Here is a 15,963-nt window from a genome sequence, read left to right on the forward strand (position 1 = left end):
CCTGAGAAAGAACACAGCATTTCAAGAAAAACACTTGCTACCCACAGTAAAATTTGGTGGAGGTTCCATCATGCTGTGGGGCTGCGTGGCCAGTGCCGGTACTGGGAATCTGGTTAAAGTTGAGGGTCGCACGGATTCCACTAAATATCAGCAGATTCTTGAGAAAAATGTTAAGGAATCAGTCAGAAAGTTGAAGTTACTCCGGGGCTGGATATTTCAACAAGACAACGACCCAAAACGCTGCTCAAAATCTACTCAGGCATTTATGCAGAGGAACAAGTACAATATTCTGGAATGGCCATCCCAGTCCTGAATATCATTGCACATCTGTGGGGTGATTTGAAGCGGGCTGTCCATGCTCGGCAACCATCAAACTTAACTGAACTGGAGATGTTTTGTAAGGAGGAATGGTCCAAAATACATTCATCCAGAATCCAGACACTTATTACAGGCTATAGGAAGCGTCTAGAGGCTGTTATCACTGCTAAAGGAGGCTCTACTAAATATTGATGTGATTTTTCCATTGGGGTGCCCAAATTTATGCACCTGTCTAATTTAGTTTTGATGCATATTGCGCATTTTCTGTTAATCCAATAAACCTCATTTCACTAATGAAATATGACTGTGTCCTTCAGTTATTTGATAGATCAAAATGAAATTGCTGATCCAAACACCCAAATATTTATAAATGACAATCATGGAAATTGTCAGGGGTTCCTAAACTTTTGCATACGACTGTATGTGTGGTGGTTTATCTCGATGATATTCTCATATTTTCCAAGTCCCTGGAGAGCCACCACACAGATGTCTGTCGTGTGCTTCAGAAACTGAGAACAATCTCTATTGTAATCTGGAGAAGTGCGAGTTCCATTGTGAACAGGTTAAATTCCTGGGCTATGTCATTTCCACTGCTGGTTTTTCGATGAACCCAGAGAAACTTTTGACAGACCTATAGTGGCCTCGACCCGTGGGTTTACGCCCTCTGCAGCGTTTCCTGGGCTTTGCCAAGTATTATTCGTAACTTCTCGTCTCTGGTCAAGACCCTGACTGATATGACCAGAAAGGATGGTAACTCACAGAGTTGGTCTCCGGAGTCCATTAAGGCCTTTGAGAGTCTCAAGGCTGCCTTTGTTTCTGCTCCTGTGTTGGCACATCCTGATCCTACGTTACCTTTTATCCTTGAGGTTGATGCTTCTGAGACTGGTGTTGGCGCCCTTCTGTCTCAATGTCCTACCTCTGAGAGAGCTATGCATCCTTGTGGCTACTTTTCCAAGAAATTGTCACCTGCGGAGTGCAATTACGAGATTAGTGACAGAGAGCTGTTGGCGATCATTTTAGCCCTGAAAGAATGGAGACATCTCCTCGAAGGTACCACTGGGCCGGTTCTCATTCTTACTGACCATAAGAATCTCATGTTCTTGTCTGAGGCTAAACGCCTCTTTCCCAGAAGGGCGAGATGGGCTCTTTTCTTGTCAAGTTTCAATTACATTGTTTCATTCTTACCCGGTACTAAGAAAGTGAGGGCTGACACCTTGTCACTACAATGTTCCTCCACTTCCAAGTTGGAGTCGGTTCCAGTTCCTGTGATTCCTCCTGATCGTATTCTGGTTACGGTTCGCACCAGTCTCACTTCTCCTTTGGGTGAAAAATTCTTGCTGCTCAGGTCCATGCTCCTCCTGAGAAACCTTGTGACCGCTGCTTTGTCCCAGAGAGTCTCCATACTGCCGTGCACCAGACTTACCATTCTCCCAAGGCAGCTGGCCACCCTGGGAAGAATCAACTCGTTTGGGCCATTTACCAACAATTCTGGTGGCCTAGTCTACGTGCTGATGTAACTGCCTTCCTAGCTGCCTGTTCCGTGTGTGCTCAGAGTAAGACTCCATGACACCTTTCAGTGGGCCTCCTACAAACCATACCCAATGGAGAGAGGCCCTGGACCCACCTTTCTATTGGTTTCATTGTGGAGTTACCCAACTCCCAAGGCAACACTGTTATCCTTATGGTGGTTGACCGGTTCTCAAAGATGTGTCATTGCAGTCCACTTAAGCAGTTGTCCAGTTTGTGTCCCGGTTCTGGCGAGCCTTTTGTGCACAGTTGGGAATTCAGCTTGCTTTCTCCTCTGCATATCACCCGCAGTCTAATGGGGCTGCAGAACGAACCAATCAGTCCTTGGAGCAATTCCTACGTTGCTATATTTCTGACCATCATAACAACTGGTCAGACCTAGCAGAGTTTGCTCACAACAGTGCCTTGAATTCTGCTTCCCGATTGTCCCCGTTTATGGCGAATTATGGTTTCCAACCTTCCATGTTGCCTGACTCGTTTGTTCCGCAGAGTATTCCTGCATTAGAGGAGCATCTCCGTGGTGTTCGTTCCACTTGGGTACAAGTTCAGGAGGCTTTGCGTCATGCTAATGATAGGTACAGACTCCATGCTGACCACAGACACCTGTCTGCGCCTTCCTACCAGGTTGGGGACAGGGTGTGGCTGTCATCTTGCAACCTCCGACTTCGTGTTCCCTCACTGAAGTTTGAACCTCACTTTATTGGGCCTTTCCGTATTCTTCGTAGGATTAATTAATTAGACCTTCCTTCTAATATGTGTATTTCGAATGTATTTCATGTCTCCTTATTAAAACCTTTGGTCTGCAACTGCTTTACCACCTCCGTGCCATGTCCTCACCCTGTACAGGTTGAGAACCATGAAGAGTATGAAGTACAGTCCATTGTTGACTCCCGTAGGTTCCGTGGGCGCATACAGTACCTGGTGCATTGGAAAGGGTACGGTCTGGAAGAACACTCTTGGGTCTCATCCTCGGACGTATATGCTCCTGTCCTCCTCCATGATTTCCATAGACGTTTTCCCCTCAAGCCTGGTGATCCTCCGAGGGGGAGGGGTCGTTGAGGAGGGGATACTGTCAGGGCTGGGCTAAGCCCTTCCTTCTCTGAGCTGTCGGCTAATTGCCAGCTCCCATCCCTCTCCACAGTTACCCAGCTGTTGTTGATCCTGCTCGTCAGTCCTGCCTACTTAAGCCGTCCAGTCCGGAGGAGCTCTGCCATCGCCTTGGTCACATCACAAAAAACTATCTTCTGCGTTCCTGTTTAAAGACTGGCTTTGCTCACATCCCTTCAGGCCACAGATCCTGTTTGCTGTTCCACCACTTTGATCCCTGACTCCTGGCTTGGCTGATGATCCATTCCAGTTACTGAACTTTGGCTATGTTTTGACTACGTTTGTTCTTTTTACTTTTATTATTAAACAAATGTGATTTAACTGTACTTCTGTCTCGGCCTGATTTCATGGTTTCTGACAATAACAAAAGAACATCAAAGATACTTATCACAAGGCTGTCCTCTAGATATTGCCTCTTCAGCTGGGCTCAAAATGGTAACAGAGAGAGCCATGAGGCTCAGAGAGCCAACAGGCAAGAGCCAAGCAGTGGAAAAAAGGGATCGATCTCCCTTCTGTGTGCACTTTTACCCTGCATTCAGACCCACTCGTAACCACACCCCACTAGCCTCCTGTCCAATGAGATATTGCCAAGGGGCAGTCCTTTTAATATATCATATTTCTGTCCGCCCAGCTGTATTGGTCTCTAGGGGCAGTATTCTTCCATGGAACATCGCTATGTGACCCGGGTCATCTTCAGTCTTAGCTGGCCTTTTGATCTTCTGTAGTAGGACATTCATCAATCATCTCTATTTGAAACTTGCTTGCAGAGTGCTAATCAAGGATTTCCATCACACCAGTTGGTCATGAGCCAAGCTTTTGTTCTACAAAGCTTTGGTGTGCAACTTGTTACAGTCCATCTGTCTGTATCAACCAGGAAGTGAAACTCCAGAAATATGATATTAAACCATGTTGCCTTCCAATATATAGAGTGTCACCTGAATGACAATTCTGAATCTACTGGGGCAGCTTTTACTACATCCAAGATGGTGATGCACAGCAGCAATCTCAGGGCTTTTGGTTGCCTACACAAGGGAGATTTTTATAAGTACAAATCACACATAAAATATGTTAAATGCACAGATAATTTTATGGAAAGATTGTTACTAAAATGAATGGTCACAATGTTGCAATTAGAATCATCCCAATCAATCCAGTATTCACATTTACTGTTCAGTGTACGTTTGGCTATCTCTTCTTTTCCACAGTGTACAGCTGCTTAGCAGAGTGTGGGGTTATCTCTATTTATCTCTGAAAAAAAATGATAAAATATTGGACTAACCCTACTGTTCGTCTTCTAATTTGATCTTTCACAGTATTGACATAGAACGATTGTTTTAACCTCATGACACTGCTTACTTATACTTCCTCCTACTACCGTTGATCTAATAGCAAGGTATCTGGTAATGTACTGTAAATATTGTTGGAACCTGAACTTCTCCCCCTCATAATTCTACATTTATCAGGGGAAGGCATTTGGTCTATATAACCTGGATGATCAAAAGCACACAAAAAGGTTCATGTAATAAGACACTACAAAGAGCAGTAATGACATGCAAGGTCCAGTTACTCTCTGCAAGAAGTTGTCTCCTTACATGTTTTTTAAACACAAGTTTTTTTTTTCTTAAAGTTCTCATAGTATGCAAAGAAGAGGTAAAATTTAGAAAGTTGAGATCATATCGTAAATAATAAAACATGTAAGGTTTGGCATATCCAAAACCTCATGGTTCACTTCCTGAGGAAGTCCTTGTGATGAAACAAGTTGAGGCAGATGTGACGTCAGATGTGAACAGGAAACCCAAAAATAGTGATTTTTGTTTTTGTTTAATGCATGGCAGTGGTTAGGAGCGAAAATACACTGACTGCTAACTGGTAGAAGAGACTGCAGTAAAGAAGTCTGATATACTTGGGGTTATCTTTCATGTGCTTTATGACCAGCTTAATAATTAGTGGTCATACTTCTGTGAGCCTTTCTGAATACCTGAGCATTGCAAAAAGTGGAAGATAGTGGGGAAGAAGGAATTTTTCTCTGTAAAAGTTGTTTTTTTGGAACTTTAAAGGGTTATTTCACCTTTACAGAAAAAATGCATAGTGAAGAGGGAAAAAAAGGAGAAGAGCAGTGATTTTAATATCCCCGGACCGCTGGAGTGGCTGACAGATCGTCAAACCTAGAAGTAAGTACAATGGGGACCAGGTGGGGGGGAATGTTTGGAGAGTGTCTGCTGTTAGTTCACCTTTACATTATTTCTGTAAAGGTGAACACTTTAAGCAAATTTTATGCAATGTCATACTTACTTATACTGTGCTATGAGATTTGATTTGTCATGCACTCATGTTACATATGATGGATTAATGTGGTTATTTAAGATTTAGTGGGTATTAGGTAAGAGCACTGGTTTACTTTGAAAGATTATTGTATTATTGTCCAGGAGGATATAATATTTTCCAGCTGCTTGCGGTTAGAGATGGAATTAATTATAGTGCAGGTAAGTATATGTATTGAAACTTTGGAGTATTTGGTGAGGAAGATAAAATGCAGTGAACATACTGTAAGAATAAAAAATGTACTTAACTGCTCAAGTTGTGTTCACCAGGTTTTGTTAGTTAAGACTTATGGGGCAGAGTGGAGATTAAGCTGACTCTCTGGTAAGGCTCTGCTATTGGTGCTCTTTGCCACTGTTGAGGGAAGGGTCAGTAGATTCCATGTTGAGAGGGAAGAGTCGGTCAGGGCTTCAGCTCATTGACATTTAGGCCTGGAGCTTTTGCAGCCCATGGTGAGAAAGAAAGCAGGGTTTGGAAAATATTCTGGTGGTGAATCTCAGGCTTGGTGCAGGACAGTTCACAGCCTGTTTCTGCACTTAGCCATAGCAAGCCACACACTTTTCCTTTACAATCCATAGGGATGTAGAAATGAAATTGGCTACTATAGTTTACTGCACATCCCATATACTGTATGTAATGCCCTTTGCATTGTATTATTGAATATGTATAAGAAATTGGACACTATCGGACTTTCCGACAGCAAAACCGTGGATTTTTGTTCGAAGGATGTTGGCTCCAACTTGCATACACACGGTCACACAAATGTTGGCCAACAATTACGAATGTGGGAACGTGATGACGTACAAGACGTACAACGAGCTGAGAAAAAGGAAGTTCAATAGCCAGTGCGGCTCCTTCTGCTTGATTCCGAGCATGCGTGAACTTTTGTTCGTCGGACTTGTGTACACACAATCGGAAATTCCAACAACAAAGTTTTGTTGCCTGAAAATTTGAGAACCTGCTATCAAACATTTGTTGGCGGAAAGTCCGACAGCAAATGTTCGATAGAGCATACTTTCAGCCAACAAGCTCACATCCAACATGTGCTGTCGGAAAATCCGATCGTGTGTACGGAGCATAAGAGGTCCAGTACCATAGGATTCTATGTACAAAGGCTAACCATTAATTTTGCATAAAGTAATCAGCACAATGGACCGGCAAGCTTAGTACTTGTCTAAATTCTAATCAGAGATGGCTGGCGGCACAAAAATGGGGTTCATAATTTATGTCAGTGGTTTAATTTGTTCTTTTATTTTCTCTCTTCTGGTCTGTTAAATACACCATTAAAATCATTTTGTAATAATTACAAAAAATATTGGTTGATCTTGCCAGAAAACCATTGCTATCTTATACACTATTCAGTATTATTTAAAGCAGTAATATTAGCCCTGCCCAGTTACCTTCAGTGAACTACAGCGTGCCTTCTCCCTATCCTACAAAGGTGAGGAGAGGTGGAGGTGTTCTTTGTTTGTAACATAGTTCCCGTCCTGGGATGCTAACTCTCCTCCATATATACAGGCCAGTGAGTGAGTGTTGTTGGTGTAAACAAAGTAAAAAATCCTGAAAAAGAAAACAAATGCAGCCACCAAATCTGCTAAGCTGCATTATGTTAAATCTTGGTTCTTGAGTTTAGATACACTTTAAATAGTTGTTTTCCTTTGAATTTAATGGTAACTACTATTATATTCAAAGTACACAATTTTCAGTCTATTAACATCCCACAAATGTGAACGCAGGGAACTTTAATGCACTAGACACATTTAATACATTAACTTATAAAGAAAATGACAACAACAATATATAAACTATATAAAACTGTAATGCACAGCTGAAATCTAAATATTTTTACATTTTTTGCTAAATACCACACGGTATAGGATGCAAAGCATGTACATTATTGTACATTGTACAGGGCCATCAAAAGGGCCCTGGGCCCTGTCATTGTTGTGGGGCCCAAAGCAGCTACCTCATACTTGCCAACTATCCCAGTTTAAATTCCCTTGTTCTTTGAAGTTTTAGTCCCGTGCTGTGTCCCGATATCTCAGTGTGAAGTGCAGCTACTAATGCTGCCCAGCTCTGCCCTATTGCTGTGTACAGATGACTCACCTGCAGACCCTGTGTTAACATGTAAATAACCGGCATTCATATGTAAATAGCGACAACATTCATATGTAAATAGTCACGGATCTGCGGCATTCATATGTATATCATGCCCCCCTGAGGTCATATCTACCATCAAACTTCTCTTTATATTGGTAGTCGGTAAAAAGCACTGCCATAGATCACACCCACCCCTCCCCCTAGCACTGCCACTGATACCAGGAGTTCTAGGATCCCTAGGAGTTTTCTTTATATTGATGGGTCCCCTCACCACCCCAGTCCATGGTGTGCAGGCAGGTGGAGAGCGAAATTGCATAGAGGGGGGGGGGGGGGGCAAGAAAATGTTTGCCCAGGGTCCAATCAGTATTAAAGATGGCCCTGACACTGTATACTGTCTTATGATGGAGACAGTAAGGTACAGAAGAATACTCAGACAAGGGAGCTATTGGCTCTCTGGAGAGCCAAGGCTTTTGTGCACATCGCTGGATTGCGATGGTGCTCAGTTAAGTAATAGGGGGGGCTGAGGGACTGCTACACAGAGAAGGTTTTTTACCTTCACGCATAGAATGCATGAAGGTAAAAAACCTTGAGTCTTTAGAACCACTTTAAAATGGGGTTGTATGTCTGTGCAACTGGTCAGTAAGTATCCAGTTGATTTGTGTAGTGTTGCATATAATGGACATAATGAATAGTGTCTGATAAATGGCCATGCACAGTGTAATACAGGGATAGAATTCAAAAACCATAAGAAATCTCAAACTTTTCTCAGTCAGAATGTGTAGTGCACATACTGTATAATATGGATACGAAATTGGAGTGGAATATGGAAAACAGTATAAATCCCAGAGAAGTTGAAATGTTCACATTATCACATGGTAATCAGTCATGGAATGTGTAAATGGTACTCTAAATTATCAAGTGTCCAAGATAGCTTTTCCGTGCAACTGATGTGCAAAGCTTGGTTATTTTTAACCAACGCAATTTTGGCAGCGAGTTGACAATCTATAGTATCAATGCACAGAATCAACATTAGAATTGCTTAGTTTTAGTAAAAAATATAAGCAGAACCTCTTTTGACACACTTCTCAGTTAGGTAGCTACAGACTTTGTACACTCTCTGCTGACAGAGGATGTTCTGGTAGTGACCAACCAAACCAGAATATACAGCACAAAACACATTCTAAAGAACAAAATAAACATCAACATTTATTGTGTTTGCTAGTAGAAGTAGTTGGTAAGCAGAGGCGGCTCTAGGCTTTGTGAGGCCTTAGGCAAAACTTAGGCCCCACTCACACCCATAATGGGAAAAATAATTCAAGTGATAAAAATTACCTGTATAAGGAGGGTAATTGGACACAGTACAGGGGGAGCAGGAGGACACAGCACAGGGGAAGGGGAAGTGGGAACAGTACAGGGGGCAGGAGGGTATAGTAAAGGAGGGAGCAGGAGGACACAGCACAGGGAAAGGGGAAGTGGACACAGTACAGGGGGCAGGAGGGTATAGTAAAGGAGGGAGCAGGAGGACACAGCACAGGGGAAGGGGAAGTGGGAACAGTACAGGGGGCAGGAGGGTATAGTAAAGGAGGGAGCAGGAGGACACAGCACAGGGAAAGGGGAAGTGGACACAGTACAGGGAGCAGGAGGGTATAGTAAAGGAGGGAGCAGGAGGACACAGCACAGGGGAAGGGTAAATGGGCACAGTAGGGGGGGCAGAAGGGTACAGTACAGGGGAGCAGGAAGGCACAGCACAGGGGAGAGGGTAAGTGGGCACAGTACAGGGGGCAGGAGGGTACAGTACAGGGGGGAGCAGGAGGGCACAGAACAGGGAGGAGGGTAAGTGGGCACAGTACAGGGGGCAGGAGGGTACAACACAGGGGGGATGGTAAGTGGGCACAGTACGGGGGGCAGGAGGGTACAGTACAGGGGGTAGCAGGAGGGCACAGAACAGGGGGGTAAATGGGCACAGTACGGGGGCAGGAGGGTACAGTACAAGGGAGCAGGAGGGCACAGCACAGGGAGGAGGATAATTGGGCACAGTACAGGGGGCAGGAGGGTACAGCACAGGGGGGATGGTAAGTGGGCACAGTACAGGGGGCAGGAGGGTACAATACAGGGGGAGCAGGAAGGCACAGCACAGGGAGGAGGGTAAGTGGGCCCAGTACAGAGGGCAGGAGGGTACAGTACAGGGGGAGCAGGAGGGCACAGCACAGGGAGGAGGGTAAGTGGGCACAGTACAGGGGGCAGGAGGGCACAGCACAGGGGGGATGGTAAGTGGGCACAGTACAGGGGGCAGGAGGGTACAATACAGGGGGAGGGTAAGTGGGCACAGAACGGGGCAGGAGGGTATAGTACAGGAGGAGCAGGAGGGCACAGCACAGGGAGGAGGGTAAGTGGGCACAGCACAGGGGGAAAGAGGGCACAGCACAGGGGGAGGGTAAGTGGGCACAGTACAGGGGGCAGGAGGGTATAGTACAGGGGGAGCAGGAAGGCACAGCACAGGGGAAGGGTAAGTGGGCACAGTACAGGGGGCAGGAGGGCACAGCACAGGGGGAGGGTAAGTGGGCACAGTACAGGGGGGAGGAGGGTACAGTATAGGGGAAGGGTGAGTGGGCACAGCACAGGGGGAGGGTAAGTGGGCACAGTACAGGGGGGAGGAGGGCACAGCACAAGGGGAGGGTAAGTGGGCACAATACCGGGGCAGGAGGGTACAATACGGGGGAGGGTAAGTGGGCACAACAGGACAAGAGAGTAAAGTAAAGGAAGGAGCAGAAGGGCACAGCACAGAGGGAGGATAAGTGGGCAAGGTGCAGGGGGAGTGTAAGGAAAGGATACCCCTTACATCAGAGTACCCCCCCCTAGAGACCCCCCTAGAGACCCCCAGAGATCATAGAGACCCCCTTATAGCAGCACCCCCTGCCCTCTTTAAGATCTCCATTTATATTGCCTTACTGGCAGGAATCAGGTACCGCTGCAGGCAAGGTGTGAGAGCCGAAGTTGGGGGGCGGAGCTGAGAGGTGGAGCAGTTCTGCAGATTTCTCTTCACTATGTATTTAGCAGCAGATGCAAAAAGGGTCACCAAGGCGGGCGGGTAGAGAGGCGCCGGGCGGAGGAACCAAAGATCGATAGCACAGCTAAGAATCCTCATCGAGTGGAGTGCAGTGCCGGAAGTTCGGGACTTGGTCCGTCACTGGCTTCATCCCCCGATGGGTCAGCGGGGCAGACAAGAGAAGTGGGCAGAAGGAGGAAGAGCAGCAGCATTAGCAGCTCCCTCTCCTCTCCTGCTTGTGAGGGGATGATGTGTCAGTGCTGGCTCTGAGCAGTTCTCCCTGGCTGTGATCCGAAGCTGTCAGTGAGCTCCGATCACTCGTTAAACAGCCCGCTATCTCTCCATGTAGCGGTGAGCGGACCCAGCACTGTGCTGATAGCGGGGGGATCCACCATCAACACAGCTCTTCAATTAGGCAAACTAGGTGGCCGTGAGGCCCCTGTGAGCGAGGGGCCTTAGGCGACCGCCTAATTTGCCTAATTAGAGAGCCACCTCTTTTGGTAAGCACAGAATTAAAGTGGAGCTCCACCCAAAACAGGGAAGCTCCACTTTTTTGCTTCCTCCCTCCGCTGCCACATTTGGCACCTTTCGGAGGAGGGGGGGGCGGGTACTTGGTTTTGACAGGTACCCGGTCCCACTTCCGGCTGACTTTGCCACGACAAACTCATCCGGAAATTTGGCCTCCCTCCTCCTTCTTCCATCACTGGGCCATTCACAAAGCACAACGCGCTTCATGCATGCGCAGTAGGGGACCAGCTGTGAAGCTGGAAGGCTTCATTGCCAAGTTCTCTTACCCGAGATGGAGGCAGCAGCACTCGAGAGCCGATTGAAAAATGGACTCAGGCGAAGACACCACTGGATTCGTGGACAGGTAAGTGTCCTAATGTTAAAAGTCAGCAGCTACAGTGTTTGTAGCTGCTGACTTTACATTTTTTCTGAAGAAGCCTGGAGCTCTGCTTTACCTTGCTACAGGTAGGTGTTTTGGTTCAGGTTTGAGATTTGCGATTCTGGTACATTTTTGTGCAAATTTGATATTTTTTTCAAAACCATTGTGCACTGCATGGCCTTTGAGCTGTGCCTACTAGGCTTAGAAGGGCCAATAAGGGGACTTTTGGTTAAGCCATCCCCTCACTATAACAGGGTGGGGACAAAGGAGCCAAAATGTCAGTGAATTGAAGGCTGTTGCAGGAAAAGGATAGGGAATGCACAGGGAAAGATTATGGTCAGTTACAAAAACTGTACTTTCATTGCTAGATCTTTGTAATATCAATCCCTTTGCTGCTTTATTTTTTTTGGGGGGGGGGCATTTTTGTCTTTTATGGTTGATTTTAGGTAAGCAGTCACTTTTAGCTGCTGCTCTATCCATAGCAAACACGTATTTTTTCCTGCAACTTTCCCTTTAACCACTTGTTGCCTTTAGGATGTACCCATATGTCCTTAAGTTTAATTGGTTATACCAGAGTCATAGCTGCAACTGCAGCCATGACCCTGGTAGATTTTTTAGAGCCTGTTATACTCTTTAATTTAAAAGTGCTATACTGTGAATCACTTTTATATGTGGCAGAAGATGGTCCCCCCTCCTGCCCATTTCCACCGCCTTCTCTTGCTCTCGTATTCCACCAGGGAGCCCAGGACTGAAGCCAGCGGTCCTGTCAGCTGATCATATTTTTGTAAACAAGCCGTTACTGGTTTGTGAAAGCATCTTGGTTTCATCAGATGCTTTTGAGGGCAGAGGAGAGATCTGGGGTCTAATAGACCCCAGATTTCTCAGTAATGAGAACCTACACACATATTTCTCAGCACACCGTGGATCACCAGATACCGTCCAAAACTTTTATTGCAGAAATATCACATGCCTGACAAAGGAGTCCTGAACAGTTCCAAAACATTGCACTTGGTTGTTTGTGATGAGATCTTGAGTCCTAAACCTCAACCCGATAGAACACCTTTGGGATGAATTACAGTGGAGACTGCGAATCTGGCCTTCTGGTCTAACATCAGTGCCTCACCTCACAAATGTGCTTCTGAAAGAATGATCAAACATTCCTATAGACACACTCCTAAACCTTGTGGACAGTCTTCCCAAAAGAGTTGAAGCTGTTATAGTTGCAAAGGTTGACCCAACTCAATATTGAACCCTACGGACTAAGACTGGGATGCTATTGAATTTAAATTCTTACTAAACCCTGTAATATGAAAATAGATCACCCCCCCCCCCCACAGTACCCACAGCGCCCACAGCTTATAAATCTTCTTTTTACATTAAAATATTGCCACAATATACCTTTTTTGAATGATCTGTATACCACAGTTACGTCATAAACTGCACAGTTTCTTCAGTGCTGACAGTTCAGGAAGGTGGAGATTTTCAGCCTGTATACACGCACATGTGTGATGTCAGTATCATATGGCCATGCTATCTCTGAGAATAAGAAACTGTTCTCTCCAGCATAAAAGCCACAACTGAGCATGTGCAGGTTGAGTTTGGCTACCTTGCCTGTTCTTTCCAAGGTAGAAATTACAGGCGGGGGAGGATCTATGCATACAGGATAAAACAGCTTTTTACACAATGCAGAGGATTAACCCCTAAAGTTCCACAGTGAGTATAACCATACCTCCCAACTTTTTAAGATGGGACAGAGGGACACCTATTAGCAAATGTATGTAGGCATGGGACAACCCCCTGCCATGCCCGCTTAAAGGAAAATGATACAACAACAAAAAAAAAAAAAGATTAGTTAAACCCACATTTGTATTTATTTCTATTTGTTTACCACTACTATTCCTTTATATTGGCTTTTAAATTTACAACAATTTAGAAATTGGGTGAAAGTTTTAGCACTGGGAAACACTTTTTGAAAGATAAATAGTGCATTTTATATACAACTTTATACATCAGACCAAAATGAGGGACAAATGAGAAGGAATGGGGGACAGAGGGACAGTCCCTCGAAATCAGGGACAGTTGGGAGGTATGGTATAACAAGCATGCTATTCTGCATATACAGACAGATTTTAGGCTCCATGCACACTGGACGTTAAAATAACGTTATAAAAATGCCAGTTGCTTTGCAGTGAGTCTTTCAATGTTTTTTAACATTTTTGCAATAGCGTTTATTAGCGTTTTTTAGCATTTTTCAGCGTTAGCGTTTTTTAGCTTTTTTTTTTTTAACGGATCAAAAACGCTAAACGCTGGTGAGCCACATTTTTGAGCATTTATCGACGTTTATGAGCGTTTGGCGTTTTTTGTGGTCAGAAAAATGACTCCTGAACGCGCTTTTATGACATTCAGAAAACAGCCCATGAACTCCACTGCTGATAAACATCCAAATTACGTCCATGGGTGCAAGGACACATACAGTAGGATAACACAGAGTGGAGTTCATGGGCTGTTAAAAAAAATGCCCAAACTCCCAAAAACGGCCATTTATGAGCTTCAGTGTGCATGGAGCCTAACAGTTGTGTGTTTAGTAACACTTTAATGTGCGTGTAAAGGCAGACATCCAAATACTTTTGGCAATATAGTGTGTGTGTATATACACCACAATGTCCATCGTGAATGTGTTCTTCGTAAAATCCTATAATATTGACCTAAAGAGTCAAGTTTACATACCCCAGTTCTTAATAACGGGACTTAATAACGTGTATTAACGTGTATTGCCTCCTTTAGCATCAATGACCGTTTTTGAAGTATTTTGTGGTATTTGTGGATGAGGCTCTTTATCTTCTCAGGTGGTAAAGCTGCCTATTCCTCTTGGCAAAAATCCTCCAGTTCCTGTAAATTCTTGGACTGTCTTGCATGAACTGCACATTTGAGATCTCCCCAGAGTGGCTCAATGATATTGAGGTCAGGAGACTGAGATGGCCACTCCAGAACCTTCATTTTATTCTGCTGTAGCCAATGACAGGTCCACTTGGCCTTGTGTTTTGGATCATTATCATGTTGGAATGTCCAAGTACGTCCCATGCGCAGCTTCCTGGCTGATGAATGCAAATGTTCCTCCAGTATTTTTTGATAACATACTGCATTCATCTTGCCATCAATTTTCACCAAATGTCCTGTGCCTTTGTAGCTCACACATCCCCAAAACATCAGCGATCCACCTCCATGTTTCACAGTAGGAATGGTGTACCTTTGATCAAATACCTTGTTGACTCCTCTCCAAAAGTAGCGTTTATGGTTGTGGTCAAAAGGCTCAATTTTGGTCTCATCACTCCAAATTACTTTGTGCCAGAAGGTTTGAGGCTTGTCTCTGTGCTGTTTGGCGTATTGTAAGCGGGATACTTTGTGGCATTTGCGTAGTAATGGCTTTTTTCTGGTGACTCAACCATGCAGCCCATCTTTCTTCAAGTGCCTCCTTATTATGCATCTTCAAACAGCCATACCACGTTTTCAGAGAGTCCTGTATTTCACCTGAAATTATTTGTGGGTTTTTCCTTGCATCCCGAACAATTTTCCTGGCTGTTGTGGCTGAAATTTTAGTTGGTCTACCTGACTGTGGTTTGGTTTCAACAGAATCCCTAATTTTCCACTTCTTGATTAGAGTTTGAACACTGCTGATTGGCATTTTCAATTCCTTGGATATCTTTTTATATCCCTTTCCTGTTTTATACAGTTCATCTTCCTTTTCCCGCAGATCCTTTGACAATTCTTTTGCTTTCCCCATGACTCAGAATCCAGAAACATCAGTGCAGCACTGGATGAAAGATGCAAGGGTCTGTCAGGAGTCCAGAAACTTATCGATCTTTTATACACACACACTAATTACAAGCAAACAGATCACAGGTGAGGATGGTTACCTTTAATAGCCATTCAAACCCCTTTGTGTCAACTTGTGTGCATGTTATCAGGCCAAAATCATGGCATGTAAACTTTTGATCGGGGTCATTTGGATAGCTTCTGTTGCCATTATGATTTAAAAGAGTAAACACAGTTGATTGATAATAAGTGGATTCAGCCAAACACCAATCATGAGTGAAAATGTTTTTGTGTTATCATTCATATTCTCTAAGAAATGGCCAAGAAATCATAAATTCTGCCAGGGTATGTAAATTTATGAGCACAACTGTATATATATGAACTTTGCATAATCCCTATGGACTATTATTTTTATTAGAGAATCACATATGTCAATTATTGATTTCAGGCGCAATTTTTGCATAGACACACTTGATACATTTTTTTTGCTTTTCGAAAAATTATGTATTTGTGATTTTTGCACTGCACTTTGCACTTTTTGTTTTGCACTGACAGCATTTGTTTGCAAATTAATAATAGTTTAGTAGGGGAGATTAATTAAGTACACATTGTACTTTAGTATATATTTTTTTTGTTTTAGTTGCACCGTCCCTTTAAATCAAATCTGATATTTTACCAAACAATTGGGTATTATACTTTGTTTTTGTACATTACAATTCATTAAAGTGTATTATTTAAAAAAAAAATTGTGTTTGAAAAACTGCTGCACTATTGTGTGACATAAAATATAGCAACAACCAATTTTTTTTCTGCCAGGACTTTTCTTTCCAAAAATATATAATGTTAA

The 15,963-nt window shown here is 44.0% G+C and overlaps 1 protein-coding gene across 5 annotated transcripts in view; it reads left to right on the forward strand.

Annotated features, from left to right (window-relative positions):
- Positions 1-15,963, forward strand: part of KCNJ4 (potassium inwardly rectifying channel subfamily J member 4) — a 461,174-nt gene that overhangs the window by 192,436 nt on the left and 252,775 nt on the right. For 3 of the 5 annotated variants that reach the window (XM_073592581.1, XM_073592583.1, XM_073592579.1), the window contains exon 2: positions 5,029-5,123. The exons of the other annotated variants lie outside the window; for them this stretch is intronic. The gene's annotated coding sequence lies outside the window, so the exon portion shown is untranslated. The remainder of the gene's footprint in view (positions 1-5,028; positions 5,124-15,963) is intronic. 5 annotated transcript variants of the gene reach the window in all.

This window comes from Aquarana catesbeiana, linkage group LG07 (assembly GCF_042186555.1).
Source record: "Aquarana catesbeiana isolate 2022-GZ linkage group LG07, ASM4218655v1, whole genome shotgun sequence".
In the NCBI taxonomy this organism is placed as follows: Eukaryota; Metazoa; Chordata; class Amphibia; order Anura; family Ranidae; genus Aquarana; species Aquarana catesbeiana.